Source organism: Megalops cyprinoides, chromosome 18 (genome assembly GCF_013368585.1).
Source record: "Megalops cyprinoides isolate fMegCyp1 chromosome 18, fMegCyp1.pri, whole genome shotgun sequence".
Lineage (NCBI taxonomy): Eukaryota > Metazoa > Chordata > Actinopteri > Elopiformes > Megalopidae > Megalops > Megalops cyprinoides.
In genome coordinates this window covers 19,584,770-19,598,905 of record NC_050600.1, presented here as the reverse complement: position 1 = coordinate 19,598,905, position 14,136 = coordinate 19,584,770, and positions in this window count along the sequence as shown.

Below are 14,136 nucleotides of genomic sequence, written 5' to 3'. Positions count from 1 at the left end.
TCCACTGGTGCCACCATGCAGAGGCGCAGCGTTCAATGCCAGAAATGTAAACAATACATTTTTGCAGTGGCATTTGGCTGTTTTACATAGTCAAAATACTGTTTAGATGGTTGTGTTAAGCGCTTTGAAAACCTGGACCTTAGTTTGCAGGAATGTGCCAGATTTATTGAGAAAAAACTGGAGGAGGGTTGGGATATAAAGCAGGGTGATATTAGTCAGATAATCTCTATAATTATTATTATTATGCACATCTTATATTTTGATTTTTTAAAAAAGATAATATAAATACCATATATCCCTGTTCATCATATAACTGCTGCTACAGGCATTTGCCAATCTGAAGGAGTTCCCTTGCTGTACCTGTGTTTGGCAAGGTTAAGCTGGAAAATATTTCATGCTGAAGCTTCACTGTCAGTTTTGTTGTCACGGCCATGCCATGTAAAAAAGAAAATGTTTTGCCAAGGATACAGACTGCCAACAAAGACACCACCTCAGTGAAGGCCCATTGACTTTCATGAACCTTTTGTTGAAATTGAATGACACCACATCAAACAGTGTTTGCAGCTCTCAAATGGTTCACCAAAATCGACTTTAATTTCTCCTATTGTATGACAGGTTTCATGCTTTTCTTTCCAAGTATGTTTGTATTGTCCTTTATTTGTGTAACAGAGAGCTAAAATATTGCTAGCATGTCATCAGCTCCCTCTTAAGTGATTTTCACTGTCTGTCATTCAGAACAGGTGACATTAATTGTTTCATTGTCAACACACCTGATTTCAATTGTTTATCCACAGCGTAAAGGCAGGTGTAAAGGTGAAGGGTTTCTGTTTTGAAGGGGCTGCAGTATAGGGCTGTGAAGCAGTGCTTAACTGTCTTTCTGTGTATGCAAAATGTCTGCCAGTCCTGTGAAGTCTGTTTTTTAATCCTGTTTTTTGAAAGAACATTGTATGCATGGTACTCCTGAACTCATTCTTTAAAACCGCTTTAAATGTGAGAAGCAGCAGCTGGCTACTTCAAATACCTCACAATTAGCTCAGGCAGAGGTGATACGGGCGTGTCTGCGCTTGGGTGTGCGTGTTATCTCCATTAGCTAAGATAAGCAACATAATTGTCTTCACTGATGTTACCCATGGATGTTAGATAACATGAGAAAGAATCTCTTTGAGATACTGCTTGGAAAAGGACAAACCCGAATGATTGTGTGTATATGTGTACTATGCCGTGCTATAAATTTATTTTTAGCACCCACGCATGTATGGAAAAGGCATGAAATAATATTCCCCCATGTAGGTGTGGTAGTGATTCAGAGTGCATATTACAAATGATAATGAGCTAAAGAGCACACGTTAGCTGCCAAAGTGTTGTTTTCAAAAACTTGTCAGGTGTGCAGCTTAAAAAAAGCCTTGTGAAATAATGATTAGTCTTTAAGAGCACAAAGATATGAAAGCTGAATGCAATTACAAAATTTTTAAATGTCTTTTTGTTACAACTGCAGAAATAATATTATTGGTTTTTGTCCAAAGGTCACGGAGTGAAGCTCTTTTCCAAATTTGTAGATCAGACATGATATGCATTGTTGAGGTTATGTCTCAATAATCACAACTGAGATAAATATACTAGAGGTCATATAAGAAGGACACAAGGACACTGTCAAGAGCTTATACGTGTGTGTGTGTGTGTGTGTGTGTGTGTGTGTATATGTATATATATATATAAGAACTCATGTCTGCTGTTTCATGCAAAGATTTACACCAAATATGGTGTGAACCTTATCATATTCTGTCTACCTCAGCTGTAAGAACATCTGGTTCATCTCCATCATTGCGTAGCTGATCTAGGCAGCTGTGTTGTCACAGGTTATTGTGAGGCATTGCTGCTGCAATGGTGAAAATTCATCATCTTCTTGGATAAAACCTTACTGCTTTCCTCAGACATTGCACACAGCTCCTCCATATGCCAAACATGCTCCATTTTGAACATTTATGGAGAGGATTCTTGTAGTCTTCAGCATCTGTTGTGGAGAGACACTTGACTGGAATATGGCATCCATCTATGCAGCCAGTGACTCCAGGGAGGTTCTCATGCACTTAGATCTGTACCTTGTAATTGGATCTGCGGCATCAGGGAATTTTTTATAATTTCTCTTCAGTTCACATATGGCATTGCAGACCTTATATACTGCTTTGCTTTACTGTTGGTTCATACACACTATGCAAATCCCCAGTCTCACAAAGAAAAGTTCCAGATGCCAAAAACTTTGCAATGATCAACATTTGTAGAACAGACTTCCCCAGACAGAAACATGTGAAAACCTTGGCTCAAACAATGGTATTGCCTCAGCGGTGTTTCCTTTGTGCCATGTACCTTCGTATGGAAGTGCCTGAGGTAACGTCTCATCACAGTCAATCATTCATTCGCCCCTGTCAATCACTGCTTCTCTGACTGGCCTTTGTGGTGCTCATTGGTTTTCAAATCCGTTTTCCTCGAGTCCAACAGGGAAACTGTTGAAGCTACACCTACTTCCTTTAGAGTTTAAATTATTACCTGTCATATTTCTGGAGTAGCTCAGATTTTATTTTTAGAAAGCAAACTTTTAAAATCCAGGTTTAAAGTTTCAGTCTAATTTAAACCATGTTTGAATATTAGTCCAGTTTAAAATGTCAGTTAGTAGGTTTAATCACTGCCCCGTGGTGTACAACAATACCAATTTATATTTTGCCACGTTTTGCTCTATAAGTCAGTAGAAACATATGCAAATTTGGCCAACCTTTACAGTTATTGATATCAAAATAAAGCCAAGTTGTACTAAACAATTTAGTTGACATCACCTCCCACAAACTGGACAGGCACTATTATAAAGCGGCCCTTACCCAATGTTTTCTAAATTCTTTTGCGTAGCTCGGTCCTATGTTTCTTCATCTTACCATCTAAGGAGTATGAGGTCATTCAACCTGTGTCATATCCAAGTGTAAAATGCAGGAAAAAGTCTAACAAAAATAATTGAAGTGTTACAAGCACAATATATTCAAATTAGTTCTGTCAGGTACAGCTGGACGAAGATAACAATTACGATAAGTAGTACTGGGAAAATTGCTATAATTTACCAGAATGTTTTTTTTTTTAACCACTTAGGATATATCTCACATATTCTATTATGATACAGTGGTATTTAACTGGTCTTCATTGTAAAAGATATTGTACTTCTCTACTAAGTGAAGGCTGTAATGTAATGTTACAGTATCAAGCAGCTTATGAGCAAGTATGCATACAGATGTAAACATCCAGAAAACATGCAGAGGTACAGAAAATGCATAAAAAAGGGTCAAATGAATAACAGTGCATACAGAAAACAACAGACTGCGCCTGAGAATGTGTCCTACAGTCGTATGTTGGTTGTCATGCCGTCCCAGAGGGTTGCAAGTAACACTCTGGGCACCCTTTTAGTGATGGTTTTATTTCACCTGTAAGCCTTGGAGCTCCTGGAACAATGCCACAAAATAACTGTGGCAGAAAAGAAGGTAAAAAAAAAAAAAGGGGGACTGTGACCGAATCTACCTGTTAACATCAAACCTGCACCAGCCGCGCCACGCTGACATCTCCCAACAAAGCACTGGTGCTCCTCTTGATTTGTGTTAGTAATTAGCATTCAGGATCAGTGCAAACGAGCACCCTGCAGATGGAGCGAGGGGGATGATGGAGAGCTTGAGCTCCGGGAGATGAGCGGAACGTTCCGGGCTCAAGGTTCACTGCTGGTTCATGGGTACAGAATGCGAAGCGGAACACTTCAAATTACTCTTAATCACTGGCGGCAAGGCGATCGTTGTTTGCCAACGTTGTTTTTATGGTTTTGTGTGCCTTTAATTAAAATATCATTAGTGTCTATTTGTTCCTCGGCCAATCCATTTCCTTTACAATTTATTTGCTGTGTGGCACGGCTTATTTACATTTTATTGATTGAACACGTTCTTCTGGGTCCTGCGTGTTTGTCATGCTTCTTGATAAGGTCAGTTCATTCTTAGGGTGGGACTGTAGGTGTAATTAAAAAGCATCACAGATATGCGAAGAGCAGGGAAGCATTCCAGGACAAAATAACACCGTGAAGGAAACCATTGTCTTTTAGGTGACTTTAATTAACTGGAGTTAACACTCCTTTATGAGGAAGCAATTATATTCTTACAAGTGATTCATTTTTGCAGTTATGCTACAAAAATGAACTCCTTTATATTTGAAACTGTTTTTTTTCCCCCCAGTGTCAATCCAGTTGCGATTCATTATATCATATTTGGGCAAACTAGAATGTTTTTCGTTATTATTTTCTCATTTTGCCAATATGATAAGAAATAACACACAGCAGTTGTTGCTGGTGCCTTTGATGTCCATTAATTTAGAACTACAGCTATTCACCCTTCCAGAGAGTGTGTGCCTCCACACCTCTAACACCATCCATCTGTTTCTTGCAGTAGGGAGGGGCTGGTATTACCAGTTTATCCATCACTGAGCTAAGTCCAGCTTCATATTGACATCCACTTCCTACATCTGCTTTGTCTGATTAATTTTATTTTTATTATACCTCTAATCGGAACAGATTTCTTGAGAAATTGCTTCTACTTACAGCCACCCTGGGTAATTTGCCATTCTCCATGCAATATCTGACTGAATGAGTTCAATCTCACCACCATAATTTATATATGATGCATAGCTGATCCATTACAGTATACATGAAAAATATTTATACAGCTCTTCCCTGCTGTATGCACTTTACTGTGATCAGTATGCCAATGCATGTGTATACTGGTGAGCGTCGGTGTCTGAAACAGCTACCATAACTTATTCAGAACATAAGTGCCCATATCAAAGGCGGCCCAAGAGTGAGAAACAGGGAGGCCAGAGAACAGGGAGGCGTTTTCCTCATAACAAGCTTGTCAATTGAAGTAAGGATCACTCATCAGCAGCTGGTTCCTTTTCACTTAACTGTGTCTAAAGTAGCATTGCAGCACCTTAGCATTTCGCCACAGTGCCCTTCAGTTCATTTTTATTGCATTGCTTTAAATAATTCTCATTATGACAAAGAGGCTGGAGGGTTTAACTTAAAACCACAGGTTCTCAACCGCCCCCCCTAATTTGTTGCTCCACAGCCTCGACTGCCCAAGACGTGCAGAGAGGCGCTCCACATCTGCCAGCCCCTGCAAATGTAAGTGCTTCCGCTTAATTTCGTACGAGGCACTTGAGTAGTAGGATGAGGAATATTTCCTCGTGATTGCTGTCTGGCAGAAGGCCCGGTCGGGCTCAGCGTGAAATGCAGGCCTTCCCATGAGCAAGGATGTCTTTGTTGATTTGTGATTCAATTAGTGAATTAGTGGTTGCCTGTTTGCTCAATGCAGGGATGGGAGTGAATAGGAACTCAGAGAAATGCACCTGCGACGCTCGGACTGCATTAACCTGAACTTCTTATGATAAAATGTTTGATTGTTAGATATGGGGGATGCCCCTGTAAAAGGCTCTGTGCCAGATTTACAGTGGGGATACTACAGATGCAACCTAAACACATGCGGGTTCAGTGCGGCCACAGCCAGTGTGAATTTAATGTCCAGTTTACTAAGAATGCAGTCATTCTGGAAAGCAAGTAACTACGCAGTAACTTTGCAGAAACATCCTACTGTTGCAGTCAGTGGCATCATGCAGCACGATGTCCAGCACCTTATCTGGACATGAGAACAGACTTTTTCTGCAGGGGTAACCAGACAAATGTTAAACATTTTAAACAACTGGAAAATAACTGTGTCATGTGCTGTACTATAGCAAGTGTCCACATTCTAAGCATAGATAGATCAAAGGTACATCGATTTTGAACAGACACACTCCTTCAAAGTCAGATTTGTAGGATGCAGGACAGATGAGGGACAATTAAAGCCTTCTTGTTAAAGACTTTCTTTTTTATCTGAGCAACAAACAAATGTGTGTGGCATCAGAGGATTACCCGACAACAGTAACTAAATCACATCAAACAAAACACTCAAAAGACCATCACAACCGCTATCTGAGAACAGGATCATCATGACATTATCTTGTGGTTGTTTTAATTTAATTATTCGTATGCTGATGCTGTGCAGATCCTGTTAGCAGCCTGCTGATACAGGTTTGTTGCAATTGACCACACAAGTCTGTAACCACGCTCCTGTTTAATGTCATAAGAGCAACACAGCATGCATCGAATTGGCAACAACCACAAGTGTTGAAATGCATGAAAACTTGCCACGGTCTGGCTTCAATTCAGCTGCAATACCCCATGTCTTTGGGGTAACTTTGAGTAACACATATAGGCTAGCCTTATTTTTTTGTGCTTTTTGCACAAAATAAATTATCCCCAATGATGTGAAACCTCACTGTTTTGTGAGAAGCAAACAGAAGTAACCGTCACCAATTAAGTGAATATTTAAAAAAATGAAGCTTTAGTCTTGACCTAGATGAGATCATTCATTCAATTAGATGCGCAATAAAAGTCCCAATTAAAGGCCCGATTACAACTGAAAGCACCCCTTTCTATATATGGGTCCTGGCAGCTATGGTCTTAACTGCATTGTACCTGCTTTTCTACACACTCCTCTGCTCCCTGTTCACCTGCTTTGCTCCAACACTGCCAGCCATTTGTTTGTCTTCTCTCTCTGCTGCCCTTCGGCCCTCTCATCTTTGGCCCGTCCGTGGTGTAATGAGATTCTGCCAGACCAACAGGGTCACCCCTCACCTTCTCTATTGCCTTCTAAAGATACACTGTGAAGCCACCCTCAGATTCCATCTCCGGTCTGAACTCTGACCTGCCCTGAAACTGCAGCCTGCAGTTAAGACTGACACCGCGCCATTCAATCGCCACTTTTCTGTAAACTGATGGAGTAGCAATTGGTGCGAAACACATGTGAAACGTGCTCCCGCTGTAATTGCTGTTATTGTACCTCACGACTTTGTAACTTCCACAAATCCCTCAGTAACCTCTGTAAGGCATCTGTTTGGTCTTTATTTAGACGTGTTATTTTCTGGGGTAGAACCCCTTGTTTTTGAAGTTGTACTTTATAACTGCAGCGTGTGTATTTGTCATTTCTCACATAGCATTTTTCCTTATTTCCTTGTGCACTCAACTCTTCACATTGTACAAGAATCAAGAAAAGGGAAGAAAATCATAATAGCATAATTGTTGGCATTGCTAAGGAGTATCAGTTCGTTGCCTTTCACTGGTGTGCAATGGTCCCATAGAGCACTGTCATTGATATGCATGCAGCGATGTGGGTCCTCCTGGGTTACTGCCATAGTTGCATTGTCATGCCCTGCTGATGACAGCAAGCTAAGCCTGACAACCAGGCCAGAGAGGATAATGCATGTACTCTCAGCAGCTCAGCACCAGGGCTATTATTTGTCATGTCTGCTCCAGATCACAGTTTACAACCTCAAAAAAAGAGCCACTGCAGCAGTGTGTGCTATATGTGTGTGTGTGTGTGTGCTATATGTGTGTGTGTGTGTGTGCTATATGTGTGTGTGCTATATGTGTGTGTGTGTATGTGTGTGTGTGTGTGTGTGTGTGTGTGTGTGTGTGTGTGTACAAAAATCATGATTTTATTTTCTGAATTACCCTATGCTCTTACATAAAACTTGTAATAGTAGTGCATGCTAATGTTGACTTATCAAATGATGAACTGATCAGGTAACCCCAAGTGAAGTTAGCCCAAGTAAAGTTACTTTCTCAAACTACTGTCTTCTTGGCATTGAATATTGTTACTGTCATTAATCTTTGAAATGAATATGCACATGAGACCTCAAAAAGAAGAGAGAAAAGAAATCAAAAATTACCCAGGCATGTAAAAATCGCACAGATAACTTTCCTCTGCTTGCAAATGCAAGTGAACAGAACTCGGGAAAGGAATCTGAAAGCCGCTGAACGCGTTTGCAGATAGACCAGAGGAGCATGACGAGATGCTGCCCTGATGTCTGATGTTGTATATACCAGGGGTTCAGCCATTCGTCACCTGGCACGCGGACGGGGAAGTGAGGCATCGCTGGCTCTCCAGCCAGAAAGTTACAAAATTGATTAAAGGGCTTTGTTGGTGAACGGAGCGGAGAATACTAAATTTGGCTCTCAGGCGGCTCCTACCTTGGCTGGAGGAAGATGAAGGGCAGAGGATAGATAATTAAAGCACTGCCTCGTTCGAAGTGGGAGTTATGTATCCTCTTGTCATTTAATACAGGGATTGAGTAAAGGAGGCAGCTAATGCGGTGTATCGAACCTTGCAAAAGCGGGAAAAAATAGAAGTTTAACAAGTGTGAATTTGGGTTTATGTTACCAGTGAGCAGCTACAGAGGCATTTACTTTGGTAAGAAAGACGTAGGTACACTAAGGAAGCAACAAGGCAAGTAAACAAGCTGTGTATCTTGCTCATGTTGCATACTCTTCTGTGAAAATCAGTTTCTAGTCATATATACTGGATGTCACAAAGAATTGGTCACATTACGGAGCTAAAATAATGTTACTGATACACATCTTCATCATTATCAGCTACACAATCAGATAAGAACACAAGAAAGCACAAATGAGATTATGCCATTTAGCCTGTTTTCAGTCTACAGATGAATGTTGTTCTGGAAGCTATTAGATTGGAAAAAGATTTGTGTGAAGGGTTTATATCAAATTATGTCAAAATGGACTTTAAGATCCCTTTGATATAGTACATATAATTTAATGAACTACTATTGGCAAGTAGTATTGGCAGTATCTGTAGCCTCTTCACTGGTGGCCTGAGTCTACAATGTCTTTGTTGTTGTAAAGGAGAAAGTTCTTCCCTCTTTTAATGTTCTCGATATTTGCTTTAACTTTTCTGACTGCAGTATTAAAAATGTGAAAGAAGAAAAAAGTGTTTGCTTCATGGATAATTTGGCTTCTCTTTTTTTAAATCCTGGAGCTCATATTACAATTGTCAAATTTAGTACTATTGGAGCTGTCCTCTTTTGAGAAACTTATTAAACGCTTTCATAAAGACTCGCATATTCACTGCAAAGCCGTTTTATCCTACATTATATTCCCTGATTCTGGAATGTGTTTAGACAACATTTCTGTAAAAATGTACTCCATGTCCCATTCAGTGTTCCCGGTCTAAACTGCTTACACACTCTAGTTTCACTAAAATTTACCTGTCTAAGCTTTACATTTGACCATTGTGGGGGTTGGTTATGACAGTCTAACAATATAACCATGCTGTGGTCACTGAACCGCAGTGATCTGTATCAATTCTGCAAAATCGGTCAGTATTATTACATAAATCCAAATCATTTCATTTCCCATGTAGGAAAGGTTATAGGGTTCGTCATATACATAATATCATTTCCAATATCCTTCTTGCTCCAATATCATTCTTGCTCAAACTGTCCTACAACATATTTTCCCAGTTTAGAGGGATATGTAAACTCAGTTCTCATTACCCCTTCATGAGTATGTTATAAATCATCTGGCACTCCAATAGTGGTATTTCAACATGTGACTGAAACAGTGGGAATCACAGTCGTCGTCTTACTAAAGCTAAGAATGTTATGATTTAGCCCTGTAATAGGCCTTGCAAGTCTGCAGTGTTTTGGTTTTGATTTTTTTTTGTATCCTCACATCTGCATACTGAATTTGTGCATCGTGTTACATTAAATATCATCTTGTGTCAAGCACTTGTCAGTTTTTCCAAAATCTAAGTGCAAGCTACCATTCTCACAGCTTCCACCTGTACAAGGGGTGGTGTAGTTTCTGCGAAGTCGCAAAATTATCCAGTGTTTGGTTTCACAAGTTAAGCTTACAATAAGGTCTGCCAGCAGCCAATAAAAAACACTGTAATGTAATCTGCCAGCTGGCATTTCCTCTTGAGTTGCAACAAGCAGCAGCAACAGCTGTGGAAGAGGAAAGTCACAATGGAAATGAGACACAACCACCATGGCAAAAACGTGCTGGATGGAGGTCGAACATGAGGAGCTTGTTAAGATTTGGTGCAATCGTGAGCATGCCTTTTGCGCATACTACAGAGATCCACCAGGAAAAACTATGGAGGCACAATAATTTGAAAGAAATGGGCAGGCATCCTATTAGAAACAGTTGATAACTGTTGTATATCCCTGAGTTCTGGTCTGTACTGAGAAATTACAAATAGTAGTAATCTTAGCTGCATCATCTGGTGGTGACCCATGCTAACTCTCTTCACTTTCAAACCTCAGTAAGCAATCAGGCAGTTTTTGAAAAGCTTTCTCTATTTTCAAAACTTATTGTAACAAAACCAATCAGGGTTGAATGTATCAGCTAAAGAAAGTTGCTAAAGAAAGTACCAGCATGTGACCACTCACCAGCACATCTTTTTGTTTTCCCTTGAATTGTTATCATTTATAAAATTGGGGTCAGTGGGGAAATTACTGACTGAAATTGGCCACAAGTCAATATTCAATAAACAGAAAAACAGTATAGTTATGCTTCTGGTTTCATAATGACAAATCTGACTGGTGGTAAGTGTACAACCACGGGAGGAGTGTTCAGAGTTTGCCTCTTGGCAGGCTCTTATTTTAAATCAAAAGATAAAATGGTCTCTTTTGCTTCTTGAAAACTATGTTGATACCAACTATGTTGATTCGCTTGGGTAAATTGTTTTATTCATTCAGTTTTTAATGCCAAAAATACATTGCCCAAGTGTGGAAAGCGCACATGAGGAAACTGAAGAAAGCAATTTATTCATGAAAAATTATTCATGAAAAAATAACATCAGCTATAAAATATTTTGCAGAGCTAAAATGTGCAAGCTAGATAGGCATCTGTAAGATCCTGGGAAAACCCTTGACATGGGTTTAATTTCACAAGAATTTTTGACTCATTTAACTGGCGGTATTTTTTTTTTTTTATTTCACACTGTTAAGCTTTGAACGGTGTCTTGCTGCAGAAATGCTTTGTTGCCACTGTCACCTTGTTTTTTTTTTTACCCTAATTTATCTCAGTTATTGAAATGTACAATAAAATACTAATTCATTTGCTCCATTAGGACAGCTCCACTTAAACATAACTGCTGCAGTGCAGGTCACCTGTATTACTGTAACTTCACTGTAACAGCCAGCAGTCTTAACCTTAATAATGTTTTATTCTTCTGTTAGTAGCATCTTCCAATGATCGTTTACTTACTGGACATTAGAACATAAAAAAATTAAAGACTTTTGTTGTGCAGTTTGTTGCTGAATTTTCCAGGACAATAAAATTCAGGACTTGCGCTTCAGTTAGTTTGTTAGAAACTGTTGCGCTTGGTCAGTTAGAATATTGTTTTTGACAAGCATTGGCCCCTTCAAGCATTTTGGCCGGCAGGCAAAAATGAGTCCTAACAAGATTTAATGATCATCTTCAGCCTACCACACATGCAGTATTACAGCAAGTGATAACACATGTAGGTATTATGTGTTTGGCTGTGCGATCTAGGTTGGCATCCTATGACTTGGCTATGAGACTGTTGTGGTATTATGCTTGTTATATGCAAACCAGGTTGGGTACCAAGGCAATCACCAAGGCCATCAGTAGCAAGAAAGGTACAGGTATCTGTTGGAGACACCTTGATGTCGAGCTGGCGAATTAAAAATAAATCAAGAACTAGATGAATGAATGAATGTAAAAAATAAATACAAGAGCATATAAAATCAATCAAATTAGCAATTACATGAATGTATCAAAAATATGAGGATAAATAAATTAATTAATGGGACAGTATGGGGGTTCAAGCTAACTAGCTGCTAAGGCACACAGCAGAGGGAATGCACAAGGAGGGGGACTGACTTCTTTAGATTTCCAGCTGCCAGCTCTGTCATCTTCTGCCAGCGAATGGTGAGCACAGCCTGTGAAAGCTAAGTCCCGCTAGCTTCCACAGGATGCCAGAGAACTACTGAGAACACAGCAAAAGAAGGGAGCCCCACTGACCTGCCCCCCTTGCACCACAGGTAGTGAGTATAATGCTCTTGCATCTGCTACAAGGTAGAAACTGTCATTCCTTTTACCATATCTCAGGTACATTTACCAAAACGGTATACTGAGGGATGCTAAAGAAAGCAAATCAATTGGGTAGACAGGTGGGTCCTCATTTTGCAATGTGTTGGTAGCTTTCCTAGTATACTATATATGACTGAGAGGCAAAAGAAAAAAAGTGTATGTTGTAGGAAAATGTAGTATAATGTAATATAGCATGCAGTATAATGTAATATGTGTGTACCCTTAGCCTCTTTAGCTTGCAAACTATTGCAGGTTGTTTTCTCTCTGTTTATGTCTAATGCCGTTTCCACCAGAGAGCTCGCAAAAATGAAATGAGTTTTGTTTCCATCCATCATCCACTGGGTGCAAAGAGTGCAAGTTAAGCCCTGTTCGTATTGAAAGAAAGTCTCGGCGTGACCTGGCATTAATACTGTGTCATGGTTCCTCATAAATTCAAACAGCCTCCGACTTGGCATTTTCTGAGCAGTGTTGCATTATGATGCAGACATTCCACATTCGACCGGAGTTATCCAGTGTTATTTACATTGTGCATAGTCAATCTGCATATGAATTGTCTTAAACTATAATTCTAGATTAATATATTCCATTGACTGCTTGGCTTTTTTCATATTGGGAGAGATGCAAAGCCTTCCCTTTTTGTGGTCAAAAAGACTGTTTTCTCCAGAAATCTGGAGCCTTATGCATAACAGCATAACATTTTCAATGTATGGGAGACATTTCACTTCAGGTATGCAAATGGACATTGCGCAAATAACAATAATGGCAGAAATATGGCATCATTTAAGAATTCCCCTGCCACTGTGAATGGCTCTGTACAGATTATATTCTGAAAAACTGAGATGAGATGTATTTGTCTTAGGTGGAGAGACTCTTTTCCCAGTGTTGCCTTTAACTGATAATGGGTCTCTGACTGATTGAAATTCAGATTGACTGGCAGAAAATGTTGCTTGCTACTCAACATTTTATTAATCAAAGGCTTCATTAACTCCTCTAAATAGCGGCATTAATAGCCTGTCTGCTCCATTTTAAGCATTGCTTTTGTAGATATGTTGCCAGAGCACATTTATATGACAGAAAGTCTGCAGCCAGTCTTTGTTTCAGAGAGTGATGGATTTAAATAATGTCGAACACAACAGACTACAGTATAAAGTAGGGGATTAAACTGTTTGTGCATTACTTCCACACTATATACTTAGATTTGGAAAAACTTGCAAAAACTACCTGTGCTGTTGCAGTATCTATTGTGAAAACTGGAAGAGGAATCTCACTCTCATTTTTCAACTCAAAGCACTAGCCTCTTGTCATTGCCACTCAAACACAAATGCTGGGGGAAGCAAGAAGGACAATAGGTGGGGCACACTAGTACCACCTTTTTGAAAATAATCTCTATGGCATTCGAGGCAAAGATGAATAATCACACCATGTACTGAGATGAAAGCAAAGGTTCTGTAATCACCCGCTTCTGAAACATCATTGACAAGCTTTGGCTTTGATGAAAAGAAGTTGAATTTTACTGAATTTTACTCCGTTTACTGCTTTCTTTAGTTTAAACTCCAAATGCTCTATTGGAGTGCGATAGCCAGTAGATTGGGATTGCCAGTCCAGAGCATCGATTTTTTTCTGAACCTGAAAAAAGGATGCAAGATGCAGAATTCATTGTTCCCTTCATTCTAACCGAAAGAAAAAAGGACCGAGATGCAGAGACACCAAAGCAAAAGGGAGCCAGCTCGATATTCCACTGAGGGGACCTTCTCAGCATGTGCTTTACCTTTCCGGGGTGAAGAACATTACAAGCCTGCCGGTGAAGCTCGGCCTGTGCTCATAAAGCTCTAAGCTCATCTAACCCAAAGTCGCAATTGTCACTGAGATATGGTTTGGCTAATTCATATTGACTCTGTTTGTGCTAAGCCCTCAGAAGGGGCTTATTGCTTGCAACTTATTTCATTTTTTTGTTCAAACATTTTTTCATTGTCATATGTTCAATTAAAAAAAGGGTATGAATATATGTCTAGGGCACTGTGTGTGTGCGTGTGTGTGTGCGTGTGTGTGTGCGTGTGTGTGTGCGTGTGTGCGTGTGTGCGTGCGTGTGTGCGTGCGTGTGTGCGTGTGTG